At 45.0% G+C, this 14,712-nt stretch overlaps 1 non-coding gene across 1 annotated transcript; it reads right to left on the reverse strand.

Moving 5' to 3' along the window:
- On the reverse strand, positions 2,571-2,655 carry MIR122 (microRNA 122). The gene has a single exon (NR_031532.1). It is a non-coding gene; the product is annotated as a microRNA 122 (primary transcript).

Consider the following 14,712-nt stretch of genomic DNA (forward strand, 5'->3'; position numbering starts at 1 on the left):
ACTGTCTTCCAATTCAACGAAGTATACACCTAGCAGAAAACATGGATTTAAGGAGTGTTCAGAAAAGATGTGTAGAATAGCCATGTACATATGGTAACTGCTATACCTCCTGTGGGGCTGCATGGGACACTGGACAGGCCCTGAGCAGTGGCTGTCACATGCAAGATACACACTGTTCTAAGATGAAATGATTAATTGGTTCTCACGGGAGTGGGTCCCAAAGCAGAGTAGGGCCTGTCTCATGGGGACAAAAACATCTTAATGTGGCCACTGGGGTTCTCCACTGCCTCCTAGCACTTCCAAGTGGAGCCTTTCATCTTGCAAGCCACAGTTGGAGTTACTAAGTGTCCCCAGGAATGCTTATAGCAGAAAGCCAGTGGAATCCTCCTGGAGGGAGTTGGAGAGAGAAAGGCTGGGCTGGCCAAGGACACTGTGCTCAGAGATTGAAGCCACAGGGCTGGATTAGACTCTGCTTTCCACTGTGTTCCCCTTAAAGATCTGCAGAAAGAGTGGGTCCCCAGCCGTGAATGCTGAACAGGTCCAGGCAGCGATCATAATAAGCTGCTATGTGAGCCAACCTAGTAGAAAAGACACAGAATGCCCTTACGTCGGCTCCCTGTTTAATTCCAGCTGAGCTGAATCTCAGGGCGAGCAGGAGTGAGGCGCAGGAGCCCATGAGGCCATCCTTGAATTGTGGCTGAGCCTGGGAACCGTTTGGAGCCTGGAGGCTCTGGGTCAGCCAGGGCTGTAGCAGTTGGCCGGGTCATCAGGTTGGCTGGTCCAGGTCTGGAGGGTTTGACCACCATCTTCCTAACCCCACCCTGCAGCTTAGATGTTCCTTCCCTTCTCCTTCACTTCATGGTCCCAGGGTTCTGGAATATGTGGCTTTCTCTGCATTAGGAGGGCTCATAGGGAAAGATGGTCATGTGACCCACCCCTCTCCGATTCTATGGCTTTCTCCCCGAATCCTTTGACAAAGCACACGGGTAGGGGGGAAGGATTTTGACCCCATGTGGGTATGATGAACCCAACTTCTCCATATAGCCTCTGTCTTGAAGCATGAGGGAGGGTTTGTGGCATAACCAGGCCCAGGAAGGACACAGATAAAGGAGAGAACCTCAGGTTTATGAGACGCGTTGTCAGCTGTGGCTGCACGATCAGACCACTCCAGAACCTTCCTCACTGCTTACCTTCTGTGGAAGGAGCCCCAGTCCTGGCATCTTTACCCTGTGTTGTGCGGATCAAATGGAATGGCGCACGGGGTGGGGGTGGATTTGTGTAACAGGAGAGCCCTCTGCCAACTCTCCATCAACTCTGCCATCTCTACCGACTCCCCAGAAAAACACAAAAAAAGGAATGTCCGTGTATTAATTATTCCAGGGGGGTCTGGTTCTCCTCTTAAGAGTGGCCAATGCCAGGAGGGAGGAAATGGGAGGTGGAAGGAGATGTAGGGCAGGCAGGAATGGACCTCCTCTTCTCGGGATGGCAGCCTCTTAAGGCCTTTGCCGTGTGTCATAGGTATGTGGGCTGCACGCACATGGTCCTCTCCAGTAATGGACTTGGAATTATTTTGCAAAGTTTTGCTCACGTGGTTCCCTATTACATGTAACTGGAACAATGAGAATGGTCCCAAACAGAATGTGAGCCAGTGAGTGCCCCCTTCTGGAAATGATTTCAGACACATTTAAGTTAAAAATATTTTTTGTGCCTTAGGCAGTGCCTGGCACATGGTAACCACTCAATACGTATTTATTTGCTAAATGAAAGGTTGAATGAACTGGTCTCTGAAGGTTGCTCCAACCCTTTCAATTGGATTAAATTTAGCCAACTCACAGGAGAGGTTTTAGTCCAGCATAAACAGAACGCACTTCTTACTTTTAGCCTCTCAGAGAAAGAATGTGTTTCAAACCAGACCACCCAGCTGGTCCAAGTATCCTGGAAGCTGCATGGATTTTAAATGTTCAGATTTGCCAAAGCAACTCACGCAGAGTTCACGCGTCATTTCCGGATAGAAATTCACTGAAACATAAGGAAGGAGGACCTAGCATATACATTTAGTAATCAGCCTGGTAATGGATGAAAATCAGTAGAAACCAAACAGGTTCTAGAATTTCTGGAAGGTCCCTTAGGCCATGTATACGTTTATTAGAAAGTTGTCTTTTTATGATGAAAAGTAGAAGACCCACGTACCATAACTTTTTACCTATAAGCACATGATTTGCAAAACCTAGATTGCATCTGGTTTTAGTTTTCCATAACTAACACTTTCCTAACTATTCCCTTCAGCTTGAGCATAGGTTGAACAATTAATTACCATGTGCCTAGCCTTGTGCCGGTTGCTTGGGGAACACTGCAATCTTTTTATTGACTCAGGAAAACAAGAACATTCATCATCAGCTAAGTTATTTAACAACAGAGTGTGAGAAGCAACGTTCAGATGACATATTGGATATGAGCACTAAAGGACCAGAATGTCCTCAGTAATTACCCAGGACCAGGAGCACTGCTATAAGATGAACCTTCTTGCCCATACCAAACAGATGCCAAGGCATTTAGTGAGCGGAAGGATTGCCTAACAGTAGCTATTTAGTGTGATAATGGCGTTTGATAGTTTGGACACAAACACCATTGTCACACTCCACAGCTCTGCTAAGGAAGATCTGTAGCCGTGAAAGTGTTACTTTCACCTGCACATTCCACCATAGCCACTGAACATCATCAGAGAACCTCGCCAGCTCCACAGAGAGACCTGAGCAAAGAAAAGAGGGATAATGGGTTGGGAGCATCTTGAGCAATGGAAAGAAATAAAGATGTCGGACTGCTGTGTTCTGGGAGAGTCGAGCTAATAAAGCGACCCATTGCCTTGCATGCTGCTACCACCCACAGAGACCTCCACCCAACAGGAAGAAACACTTATGGAAATGCATGGGAAGTCTGTTGGCACCAATTTTCCAACAGGGCTAAGGGAGAAAGACACTCTAGAGGGAATTGATTTTAGGAAACAAATGCCTAGTGGAAGACCCCATTAGACGCTGTAATAACATGACTGGATTAATGGATCCTCCCCAATGCTCTCCTCACCATCTATCCCAGTCCATGACCAGTAAATGTGGTTGATTCTGCAGTCTAAAAACAACTATTTTGCATAGGGACCTAGCATGGAGATGTGCTGTCATCGATTCTCAGTAGCAGCTGTTGGATACAAGGCCATCCAGCGGCGCTCAGATTTTAAATCTTGTTCACTGCAGTGGTTTCCCACTACAGGAGCAGGTGGGAGAGGAGAGGAGGGAAATGGAGAGAGAGGAATGATTGCATTTTTTGGTTAATCATACTCTTTTTCTAGCAAAAGGGAGCCTCCTGTGAATAAATCCCTCCTGGTTGACTTGATTTCCTGTTAAAAATGGTTTCTGACTGACACATGAACTCCTGCCCACAGTGGAAAATGAGAGGAAATAAAGAATTTTATCTAATCCTTTCTTTCCCTCCCAATGCTGGAAATGGAGAGGGATGGAGGCCAAGTTTACTCTTTCCCCGGGATAACTGAGCTGTTCAGCAGGGCCTGGCTTTGGATGAAATTTCAGCCCATTCTTAACAACTTGGAAATGAACGCTTCTGCATTTTTTTTTTTTTTTTTTTTAGTAAAAATACCCCTTATTCAACATGAAACCACCCTCTTTAGCCTGGACTGTGCCGTTGTTAACACACCACGAAAGCCACTCGGCTTCCATGGGACTGGAGTGTTGATCCTGCCTTTTTTTTTTTTTTTTTTTTTTTTTTTTTTTTTTTTCTTTCCAGTTCTATCAAGATCTATAACATATATATGTTTTAACTGTGCAGCATCAGCCCCTTGTTTTCTGTTTCACTATTTTGATTTGTTTGTGACTGACATCCTCCAGCTCCTGTCTGTGACCCTGGCTCACCTTTACAGGTGTGCCAGGCAGCAGGAAGGTGCCACTTGGCCACTGTTAGACTCACTGTCTTCAGGGGAACTTTTCCCCTGGGCACTTTCACCAAGACTCACACCGAATACCAACCCTAGATTCCCAGGTAACCCCTATCGCTGCCATAGACCTCTGGCACACTGGGTGCGGCCACAGTGGACATCTTGGCATGATGAGCCATCTCTGGCCTTCCCTACAGCTCTTTCTAAAGACTTAGGCAGGCTCATCTGCCTTGTCTCTGCCCGAGAGATTTAAACAGGAAGCCCCATTTCCTGGTCATTCAAGAGATGTTCTGACCATGGCGAGAGGCTCCAGAAATCTCTTAGCTCAGCTGGAAAGAATCTTGGGGAGGAAACAGTTCACCAGTGACAAAGGTCCTGGTAGGGCATCCTTGGAGAGCTCTCTAGTGGTCGAGATCTTGAGCCCATTTCACTTCCCAGAATCTCATCGCGGCGTCTGAGCTCCCCTCTGCTGCTCCAGGGGGGCCCTGGATGCTTCAGGCTTTCATTACTCTGCAAAAGACAGGAAAAGGAAGGAAGCGTAAATGGAGGAAAAAAAGAAAAGAGAAGAAGCAGTTAATGCATTAACGGTAAATCTTACCAAACCCCTCCCCCAATAAAACTCTTATTTCTTTGGTCTAAGAAACGCACGGCGAAGAAGAAGTCCTTGAATTTGTGGAAAAGATTTTCTTTGCTACCCAATTGTAGAAAGGTTTACCTAGTCACACTGTCCACAGAGGCATGGTTTATAACAGGGAAGACTGCAAGCAAAATGTCCAATTATGGGAAGTGTGACATAATTATGACACACTCCGGTCCTTTAAGGTGATATTGTAGAAAAGTGGTTATTGACTTGGAAAGAGATTCAAGAGCTGTTATTGAATGAAGAAGTCGTTTACAAAACAATATACACAGTATGAGCCTCTTTCTGTGAAAAATGATACAAATGCCAGGGGCAAAAACATCAACTCTTAGCCATGGTTATCTTTGAGTGGTGGAATTATGTTTTGGTTTTTTTTTCTCCTTTTGCTTCTCTGTATTTATTCATTTCTACCATTAATGTAATGCTTTTGTAATGAGAAAAATAATTAGAAAGCAAACATTTTTTTTGGCCATTCCCACAGCCAATGGAAGTTCCTGGAACCCACCCCTCTGAAACGACGCAAGCTGCTGCAGTCAGATCCTTAACCCATTACCACAGTGGGAACTCTAGAATGTAAACAGTTTTAAGCAGCTTTGTGGAGATTTCCTAATAGAAATTCCTTCTTGCAAAACACCCTTATAAAATTAGGTTAAAATTTACCCTTTTCCTACTCTGCTTGTCAACAAGCTTGAAAAGTTAGTGCTGTACTGACAGATAGGCCGCAGGCTAATTTCCTAGCAAATCACTAGTGAAATACTTTATAATGCACTGCAATTATTTTATGGTATTATTGCATCAATCAAGAAACATTTATTGAGTGCCTATTATGTTCTTGGCCTTGTGAACAATTTGAAAATATAACAGCCATCATCTTTTATTTCTTCTTTGATTGTTTTTGCAAGAGTGGTTAAATTATGTCAACCTGCAAAGTAGTTAAAACAGGCAAGTAAAACGTTTTCATTTTTTTCAAATGCTATCCAATAATGTATCACTAATTTAAAAAATCAGAAGTAGTTAATGCCAGGATCTACTTGGATATATTTTTAAAACTGTGCATAGTCATTTCTCATTCAGGTTAAAAAGAAATCTTTCATATTTTCAAATTGAACAATCAAACCTATATAGCATCAGTTAATAAAACCCAGAAAGTTTATAAGCTGGTTGGAAAATAATTACACCTGTTATTTCCTGTGAAAAAAATTAATGCTTAAGGCAAGAAGCTTGGCTATAAATCCAGGGTGATGTGTCCAGATGCCAGCAGTTTTCTACAGCTAGAAAAGGTCTTGGGGGATCCTGTTTAATTTCTCTCCTCTGTTCTCATCCACATAAATCTCCCACAATCTCTCTTTGTGCTTTACTTCCTGACATTTCCTGAGAGAGCTTGAGTCCAAGGGATTCCTAATGGCTGTTTATTAAAATGAAATTTCTCTGCAGGGTCCCAAGCTCCCTTCCCTCACCTTCCCAACCTAGATGGAATCTCTAGATGGTTCTAGTTGCAGCGGTCAATTCAGAATGCAGTTTTCCCATTGAGCCTGTGGGGATGCAAAACAGGAGAGACTGGATTTGCTCCTCTTTTAAAGCCAGGGGTTTCCTTTCATAAATGGGGAGGGGGGAGTTCATTAAGGACGAAGATTTTACAAAGCCTAACCCTCCAGTGAAGTCACCAACCTTGTGAGTGTTCCGTGTGCATCACAGCTCCTCGGAAGATATTTCAGATTCGCAAGTACCAAGAACATCATAAAACTCCCTATGCTATCTCAGGTCAGATCGGGGCACAAGCAGCTCATCTTCGCTTTCAGATTTTGTTTCCCAGGGTCTGAGAACATTCTAGGGCCACCTCCAGAGGGCTGAGAAAAGAATGCTTTGGGGAAGTGAAGTGTCACTTTGCTGCCAACCTAACCCTTCAGCACCTAAAAAAGATTCTTAAAAAGCAAATGATAAATGGATGTGCTTTTTCTTAATTCCAAATCCACATTTTCTGTCATTGCAGTTAGATGTGTTAAATGCATCCGTTTGATTCTTAGAGGCTATTATAGTCTAGAAGACAAAGCAAGTCAGTAGCATATGCCTGAGTCTTGTCATTTTGAAAGCACATGAAAATTTTAAAATAGAATGTTCTCCTCAATAGGGAGCAGGGAAGTCTTTCTTTTCTGATTGAAATTCAGCTAGAAGGGGAAATCTGGAAAGCTTATGCCACATCTGTTACACCATTACCTCCAGCCAAGAGGGGATCCTGGGGCAAATTCTCAGCCAAGCTGGGGTCTCAACGGACCCTTTTTAAAGAGAGTTGCTGAGGCTGGGGGATTCCTAGGAACTGGTTTCATTTCTGTGCGGTTGTCCAGCTATTTCCAGTGCTGTCGAGGGACCAATACCAGGGGGACAGAGAAACAAGTCCGATGCTGGTGTTTCAGGAGTAGAGGAACAAAATAGAGTGAGCCTTGGGGCTGTGCCTGCTCCCAAGCATGGGGAGGGGAGGATTCCTGGTCAAATGAACCTTCAAATTCTAAGTATCCTAATGGTGGAATCTTGGTGTTTATTGTGAAGTCAGGCCATCGTTAAACCGGAAATGGCTTCCTACACAGCTCCTCCAAGGCCGGAACTAAAAATCCACGCCACCTCCAGGTGTAGACTCCTCCCTAGCCTCATCCTTTCCTTCCTCTGGGGAGAGAAGAAGCTTTAGCAAAGACTCCAGTTTTCTCAGGCTTTCTGAAGAAATAGAATAACCATGGCAGACAAATTCAAATGTGCAGAGAACACAGCACATAGCTCCGGGGGTGGGGGTGGAGCGGGGAATGTCTTTTTATAAACACCTGGGTCGCAGCTCACCCCACATCTGGAAGTCAGTGGTGCCCCAGAGGAACAGCCTAATTCACACAGGGGAGTTGGAAGGCGCTGGAATGTGGGGGGTGGGGGGTTGGGGGTGGGGGTGGCACTTACCTTGCAGTATGCGAAGGTCTTCTCTGGGCCCAGGGCCCCTTCTGTGTCCGTGAGATGGTGTCTTCCGCGCTCCCTAGTTCTGCAGGCTGTGTGGGCCAAGCCTCGAGCTTGTGAGGGTTTTAGGCCTTGCCCCTCTCCCTTTATGGGATCCAGGGTTTGAAAGTAAACAGTTCTTTCTCTTTCTGATAAGTCACATTAAAGGATCGATTTGGAGGGAGGGAGGGCACGGCCTTAGCCCTTAGTCATCGTCACCTTTGGTCAAGCACACTCAGCAGGACCGGAAGGTCCGCATCACCCCTGCTGCGTGGGGGAGCAGCCGGCAGAAAGGGAGGCCCTCAGCCCTGCTGAACACCTTGTCCCTCAGAAACCCTGATCTGGATGTGTTTTTAACTCTTTCCTCGCAGGAAGACTGCCGTTCAGTACATCGTCACCTCCTCAGATTTCTAGACCCAAAAAAGTCACCTGATCGTGTGAACCTATTACATTAACTGTATCCTTGGCTCATCCTACTTAGAGCTCTTGACCAATATTTGGAAGCCAGTCACACTCTCCACCTGAACTAATCATTTCTGACATCGTTACAATCTATTTATTTGTTTACACCAACAATTACGTATTAAGCGCCTCCTTATCTGCTCAGCTCTGGTATCGCGTTTATCCCAAGACAAACGGAGTTTACATTCCCGTCAAAAAGATAATAGGAGAGCAGGAATATTAATAACCAGCAGAGGATGAGGTCCCTGGTCCTAAATGTCATCTGTCAGCTGCTATTATTTTTAATGTTTCTGATCATTGCTTTTCTACCTCAGGCCACTTTGTCATTTTGCTTTCTTACGCTTTGAAAGGAAGCTGTTTGTTACCCTGTCTAGTGCTTAATGTGCTCTAAAACGAGCTGGTTATCCTGGTCAAAGCTCATGATCCCCTGAGGAGAGGAGGCAGCCTTAACTAGCAGGTCAATTCTCCTCTTGCCCTACACTTAGTTATGGATAGTATTACTTTTCAGGGGAAAATGGACAGGAAAGCAAACTATGCTGTGGCTTTTTCTTTTTCTTTCCTAAGAATCAGTCTCAAGAAATGGACCCCAAGAATTGCCTTTCTCTTTAGTCCTGCTCCTGCTCTCTTCCCTCCAGCCACCTGAGGTCATCCTGCAAACTCGTACCTAGAATCGTGCAAACTTGTACCTAGAAAAGATCAGGGTGTTCCAGGAGGGCTGAGGGACTGACCTTGGCCTTGTGGAGCCTGGCACATTCACAGGGTAAAAGCCCAAATGTTCATCCTGAAAAAGGGAGTAATGCTGGAGTGGGCCCTGTGGAGGTCACCTGGGCTCCAGCTTTGTTCAAGGGCTCTGGTGTCACTGGAATGCCTCACTGGCATTGCCTGTGGTGACTTGCTTTGTACTTTGAAATCTGCTTTTCCTGGTTGCAGCAACCATATTTTTTTCAGAATTACTGCTGGTTTTCCACCATTACAGTGAAACAGATTTCCAAGTCCCCAACGTAGATATTCTCTCAAACAGCAGGATAAAGCCCTCCCACTCCCAGACCTCACCCTTGAGCATCCGGATCACTTTCATCAGCTTCTTTGGTCTCTGAAATTTGATGCGGTTTTGCCAAGACAGTTTTTCTTTTGTTTGGAAAACCCTGGTGAAAACAAATGTTCAACTTTTAGATGATTTCCTTTAAATTCACAGCCATGGTATTTGCAAAGATTTTGAATTTCAGATAAAGGGTAAATTTTGCTCCATTTATAATCCTTAACAAACGTCTTCCAGGAAACCACAGAACTCCTACCTCAGCAGCTTTAAAATGATCCTTTTTAAAAAATGAAGAGGGTGCATTCTTTTAAGATAAGATAGATTTGAATCTTGCAAGGCTGAAGCTCAGCTTGGAATGCCTGAAATCCCTAATGTTTGTATTCAGATACAGTCTTCAATGGGGCTTTGCAAACAGAGAAAACAAAACCAGGTAACTTTCCACTGGTTGAATCTGGAAGCAGGCCTCGCCCCCTGTGGGTGACTCTGACTGTGGTTTTTTTGAAATGGGAAAAAAAAATGATCCCTTCCAAGGAAGAATGCCAAACTTTTCCAGGAAGGAGACTGAAGTTTGGAAACTGGGAATTCTGAATTGTATTCAAGATTCTTTGCCGTTTGAACTTTTGCCTTTGAAAAAAGTCACTTTGTATTTCTGAGCCTTTCATTTCCTCTCTGGGTGGCAAAGCTGAGGATACTGGCTTGTCATTTGCTATGAAACCTTAGGTGAAACAGGAGATGAATTCATTTTGATTAATGAATAGAGAAAAACAAAGATGGAGATAGAGAAATCAGCCAGGTCCTGAACTGTGTTGACTAATCGGTTATTTATTGGACAAGTAAAGAATAAGAGACCAATGAAGTCGAATTAACATGTGAGGGAACCGGCCCAGCACAGAGCGACTGGCACGTTGCTGAGTTGCCCACAGCCTCAGGTTGGCCATCAAGAGAATCAAAATCACTTTTCAAACCAACGTCCCAATCCAGGACCCAAGTGACAACACAGAATGTTGACAGTGAGTCCTTGTTTCGTCATTGTAGTCACACATGGGTCACCTTCTCCTACTAAAGGTCCTCCTTTTACGGCAATACCGTTAGGCATGGGGGCGGGGTAGGAACCTGGCTGCCAGGGGCAGAGGGAAAGGTCACCGCATGAGTGAGTGGTACCCCCTCCTGAAGGCAGTTGCAAACCAGTGGCAGACATTATGAGACTTCTCCTCTAAACTCTTCAGCACATGTCCCCAAGGAATAGGAGTGTTCTGCTTAACCCGAATACCCTTGTCAGAGCTACATTAACAGCAATCACCTAATAGCATCAAATATTTAGCTCATTTTCAAAGTTTCCAAGTATCTCCAAAAATTACTCTTAGAGCTATTTTTTCCTTTGTTAAAAACTATGATCCAGTCAAGATTACCAGTGTGCATTTGTTTCCTCTTTCCTCATTTTGCAAACCACAAAATTAATCTAGATGTTCTCTAGGCCTCTGTCAAAAGGTTCCATTTCCATCCAAGTTTTTCCAAAGATTGGTCACTCCTCTGGGATTTCTAATGAGAGGAGGTCTAGAATGCAAGCCCTTCGAACCTTCTACCTGGCTTCCCTTCTCTCTAAGGCCTCCTCCCTCTGAAAATGAGCACCTAACCTCCGAGTAAACCATCCTTCCACATCCAACCAGAATTTCCAATGAGTCTTCATTCATTCAAGAAATATGTGTTGATAGCCACACTTGGCACTATTCTAGATGCTAGCTATGCAACAGCAAAACCCAACCAACCAACCAAGGAAACCAGACCAAAACGCCTTCCCCCATGGGGTTTACATCGAAAAGGAGGCGAGCAATAAACAAAGGAAGATAGAAAAGTGGGCAGTGAGTTTGGGGGAAGGATTCAAAACACCAACAGGTAGGACCTCACAATATGAGCTGGGAGCAGAAGGAGGTAAAAGAGCCACGGGGAAGGGCGTCTCCAGGCAGAGGGACCTGCAGGCTCATGTGCATGTCAGGACAGCAAGAAGGCCAGTGAGGCCAGTGTGGTGGGGCCAAGGGCAGAGTTAGCAGATGAGGTTGTGTGGTCACCTTCTCATACTCATTCGGTGTCGAGAGATCCAGTAGGGGCTTGGCTGTACACTACCCACCGTAGGTGGAAAAGGAACACTTTGTTTTGATTACATTTATTACAGTAAAGAAGAGGTGAATCGGAAATGGAATAATTATTCAGGAATTAGTTCCACCTCAAGTTCATTTCCTAATTAATTGAATCTAAGAATTTTTCAAATATGCCACACTCAGATTTTCAAGATGTTGAAACACAATTTCCCCATTTTTAACATCAGTCAAATACAGTAATTTGAATACCTTTTATTCTCTCCCCTCCTTTGTTGACCTTGTTCTTTCATAAAGATGTTAGGACCCTGGAGCTAAACTGTCTGGGTTCAGACCCCAGCCCTCCCCTCCCCGCTTACCAGCTGTGTGATCTTGAGCTAGGTACTTAACCTCTCTGTGCCTCAGTTTTCTCATTTATAAATTTGTGTTAATAGTAGTACCTATTTCATAAGGTCTGTGTGAGGATTAAGTGAATTAATGTATACAGAGCGTTTAGAACAGTGCCTGACACATGGAAAACACTTTCAGATGTTAATATTATTAAATCCTTATAACATCTTTGATTCTTCTCGTTTCAATTTTAAAATCAGAAAGGAGTTCAAAGACCCAGCAGAGGTCAAGGCTGGGACTTGAAGCTCACTCTTTCGGGGCAATGCTACTGCTCTCTGCAGCTGCCCTACCCGAGGAGGCTGCATTCCAACACCTGTGACTTTGTTTTTCCAAGAGGAGCTCAAAGCTTTGGGCACTGTGGACAAACTCTTTAGTGTCACGCTGATTCTGACCTGATCCATGATCTTTGTCCAGATGTTTTATCGTGTTTTACAAACCACTCACCTGTCCTTGAGCATTTCTACTCCAGTGAGCATGAGAATGTGGAGGGACAGAGCAGGCCTCTGCTGAGACTCACCAGGGTCCCTGAGAACAGATCCTTCTCAGCAGCCACAGAGCCCTGGGCCTCCTTTCCTAAGAAGGGAGTGGTGCCTTGTGACTTGGGTGTCCTTCCTGCAAGGAGACTCGACAAGACCAAATGCTGTGTCATAGATCCTCAGGGTAGAGGGGCCAATCCCAGCTCTCCCTCTCACTCTTGGTGACTTTCAAGGAATTTTGACAGCCCCTTCTTCTGTCATCAGAGACTACATGTGGAAAAAGCAAAGTCATTTCATGAAATGCCACATGAAGAAAGAGTTGAGTTGCTGTATTCGTTCACTTTTTCATGGTCTATCCTAGGTAGCTTCCTACCCAGACTTGAGCTGGCATCACAAATTATCTCTCCCCCGCCCCACCTCCCTAGGAGCTGAGTGAAACTCCTAAGTATAAATGGTCAAGGGTTAAAGGAGCAGAATGACTCTTGTGATATTATGATCCATAATAAATATGTATTTGGTCTTTGTCCCCAGGTCTGGCACAGAGCTCCTAAAACCCTTGAAATGCTAAAGGTGTCTTTTGTGATGTTGTTGAAGTGGTTTTTAGAACCTTGGGGGCTGGCTGCCAAAGGACCTAACCATGTGATCAGAGAGGTGCAACTTTTGGTCTCACCCAGACCTCTGCAGAGGGAAGAAGGGTAAGAGGTTGAATCAATCACCAGTGATTTAACCCATCATGCCCGTGTAATAAAGCCTCCATAAAAATGTAAAAGGCACTGAGTTCCCGTCGTGGCACAGTGGTTAACGAATCCAACTAGAAACCATGAAGTTGCGGGTTCGATTCCTGGCCTTACTCAGTGGGTTAAAGATCTGACATTGCCATGAGCTTGTGGTGTAGGTCGTAGACGCAGCTCGGATCCGGTGTTGCTGTGGCTCTGGCACAGGCTGGTGGCTATGGCTCCGATTAGACCCCTAGCCTGGAAATCTCCATATGCCGTGGGAGCGGCCCTAGAAAAAGGCAAAAAGACAAAAAAAAAAAAAAAAAAAAAAAAAAAAAAAAAAAAAAAAAAAAGGTAAAAGGCTGAGGTTCAAAGAGCTTTTGGGTTGGTGAACATGGTAGAGATTTGGGAAGAGTAGCTGGCAGAGGGCAGGGATGCTCTATGCTCTTTCCCGGTACCTTGTCCCGTGAATCTCTTCTATCTGGCTGTTCTTGAATTGTATCTTTTTTTTTTTTTAATAAACAGGTAATCCAGTAAGTAAACTATTTCCCTGAGTTCTGGGAGCCAATTTAGCAAATTAATGGAACCCAAGGAATGGGTCATGGGAATCTCTGACTGGGCAGAAGCACTGGTGACAACCTAGACTTGCAGCTGGTGTCCGGGAGGAAGAGGGTCAGTCTTGTGGGACTGAGCCTTTAACCTATAGGATGTGATGCTGTCTCCAGGGAGATAGCATTCAGATTGAACTGATGTAGGACACCATCTGGTGTCTGAGAATTGCTTGGCGGTGTAGAAAACCCTCCCACACATTGTAATTGGTAGCCAGGTTCTTAACCACCTTCTCTGAACAATCTTAAATGCGCCCTGGGTTGGTGGTCTCCACCATAATTTTCTTGAAGGCCAAGGCTAGCTGTATGAAATAGTTCATAACATATATCCTTACAATGGTATTCTTGAAATAGAAACCTGGCAGGGAGTTCAGAGCTGCTTAGAGAGTCGTTGTAATAATGTCCCCTCTGTTTCGCTCTTGGGCCAGCCTTAGACTGAGAAGTTAAGGGGCCACTCCAGGGGCCATGTTCCTCTTAAGCACTGGGACGTTGTGCCTCTCACAAACCCCACTTAGATGGAGGGTCCTCCAAGGAAACCCCCATCATTTTGTGCAGTTCATTCTTCCTTTCTCCTCTCCCTGTTCCCATGGCCTTTACCGCTTATACAGGGAGGCATTCACAGACACTGACCTCCAGCCCTGGGGCTCCCCTAAGTCTTGCCCACCAGCACCTGCCAACAAAACTTTCTCTACCCTCATTGTTTCCCCTTCAACCCCCACTTCCCAGCACACTTAGGTAATGGTAGAATTAACTCAAGGATTACTCTGAATTAAAACAATGTTCAATGGAAAATTTTTTAAAAATCAAAGTAATTAACATGCTTCCTGTCCTGGCTGCAGCTGCTCTTTGTTTCACTTTTGTTTTTGAGTCAGGCAGAAAATGGAATCAGCATGTAGTTTGTCTTCTAACGTAGAGCCACCAACTCCAGAATCCACTGAGCTAAATGCCAAATTGGTTCTTGGATCAGTGGTCTTACTGTCATGCCTGGACCCCTGAAGGAGTATCATGCTATCCCCTTCATTCCTCTTCTGACCCCAACTCTGCTCTCCCCAGTCACCTACTAAGGTCCAAATGTCAGGGGATTAGCGTGGTTAAGATGAAAATCTAGACCAGGGGTGTGGATGCTAATTCCCCACCTTGGGCCTGATGGGGACTGTTGGGCACAGGAAGAGGCCACTGCTGATGCTCATGTCAGATGAAGAGCAAGGCCTCAAGGAGCTCATGGCTGGATTGAAGAGACATGGCTTTAGAATGGCTTCTTAACCCTACTGAGATCATATGCACACAGTCCCTCAGTGAGCAGTAGAGATGGGAGTCCGGGGTCAGAGCAGGGATCTCAGACTGAGCGCCAGCCAGCGTTCTGTGGGAGGGTGGC

Source organism: Sus scrofa, chromosome 1, assembly GCF_000003025.6.
Source record: "Sus scrofa isolate TJ Tabasco breed Duroc chromosome 1, Sscrofa11.1, whole genome shotgun sequence".
Taxonomy (NCBI): Eukaryota; Metazoa; Chordata; class Mammalia; order Artiodactyla; family Suidae; genus Sus; species Sus scrofa.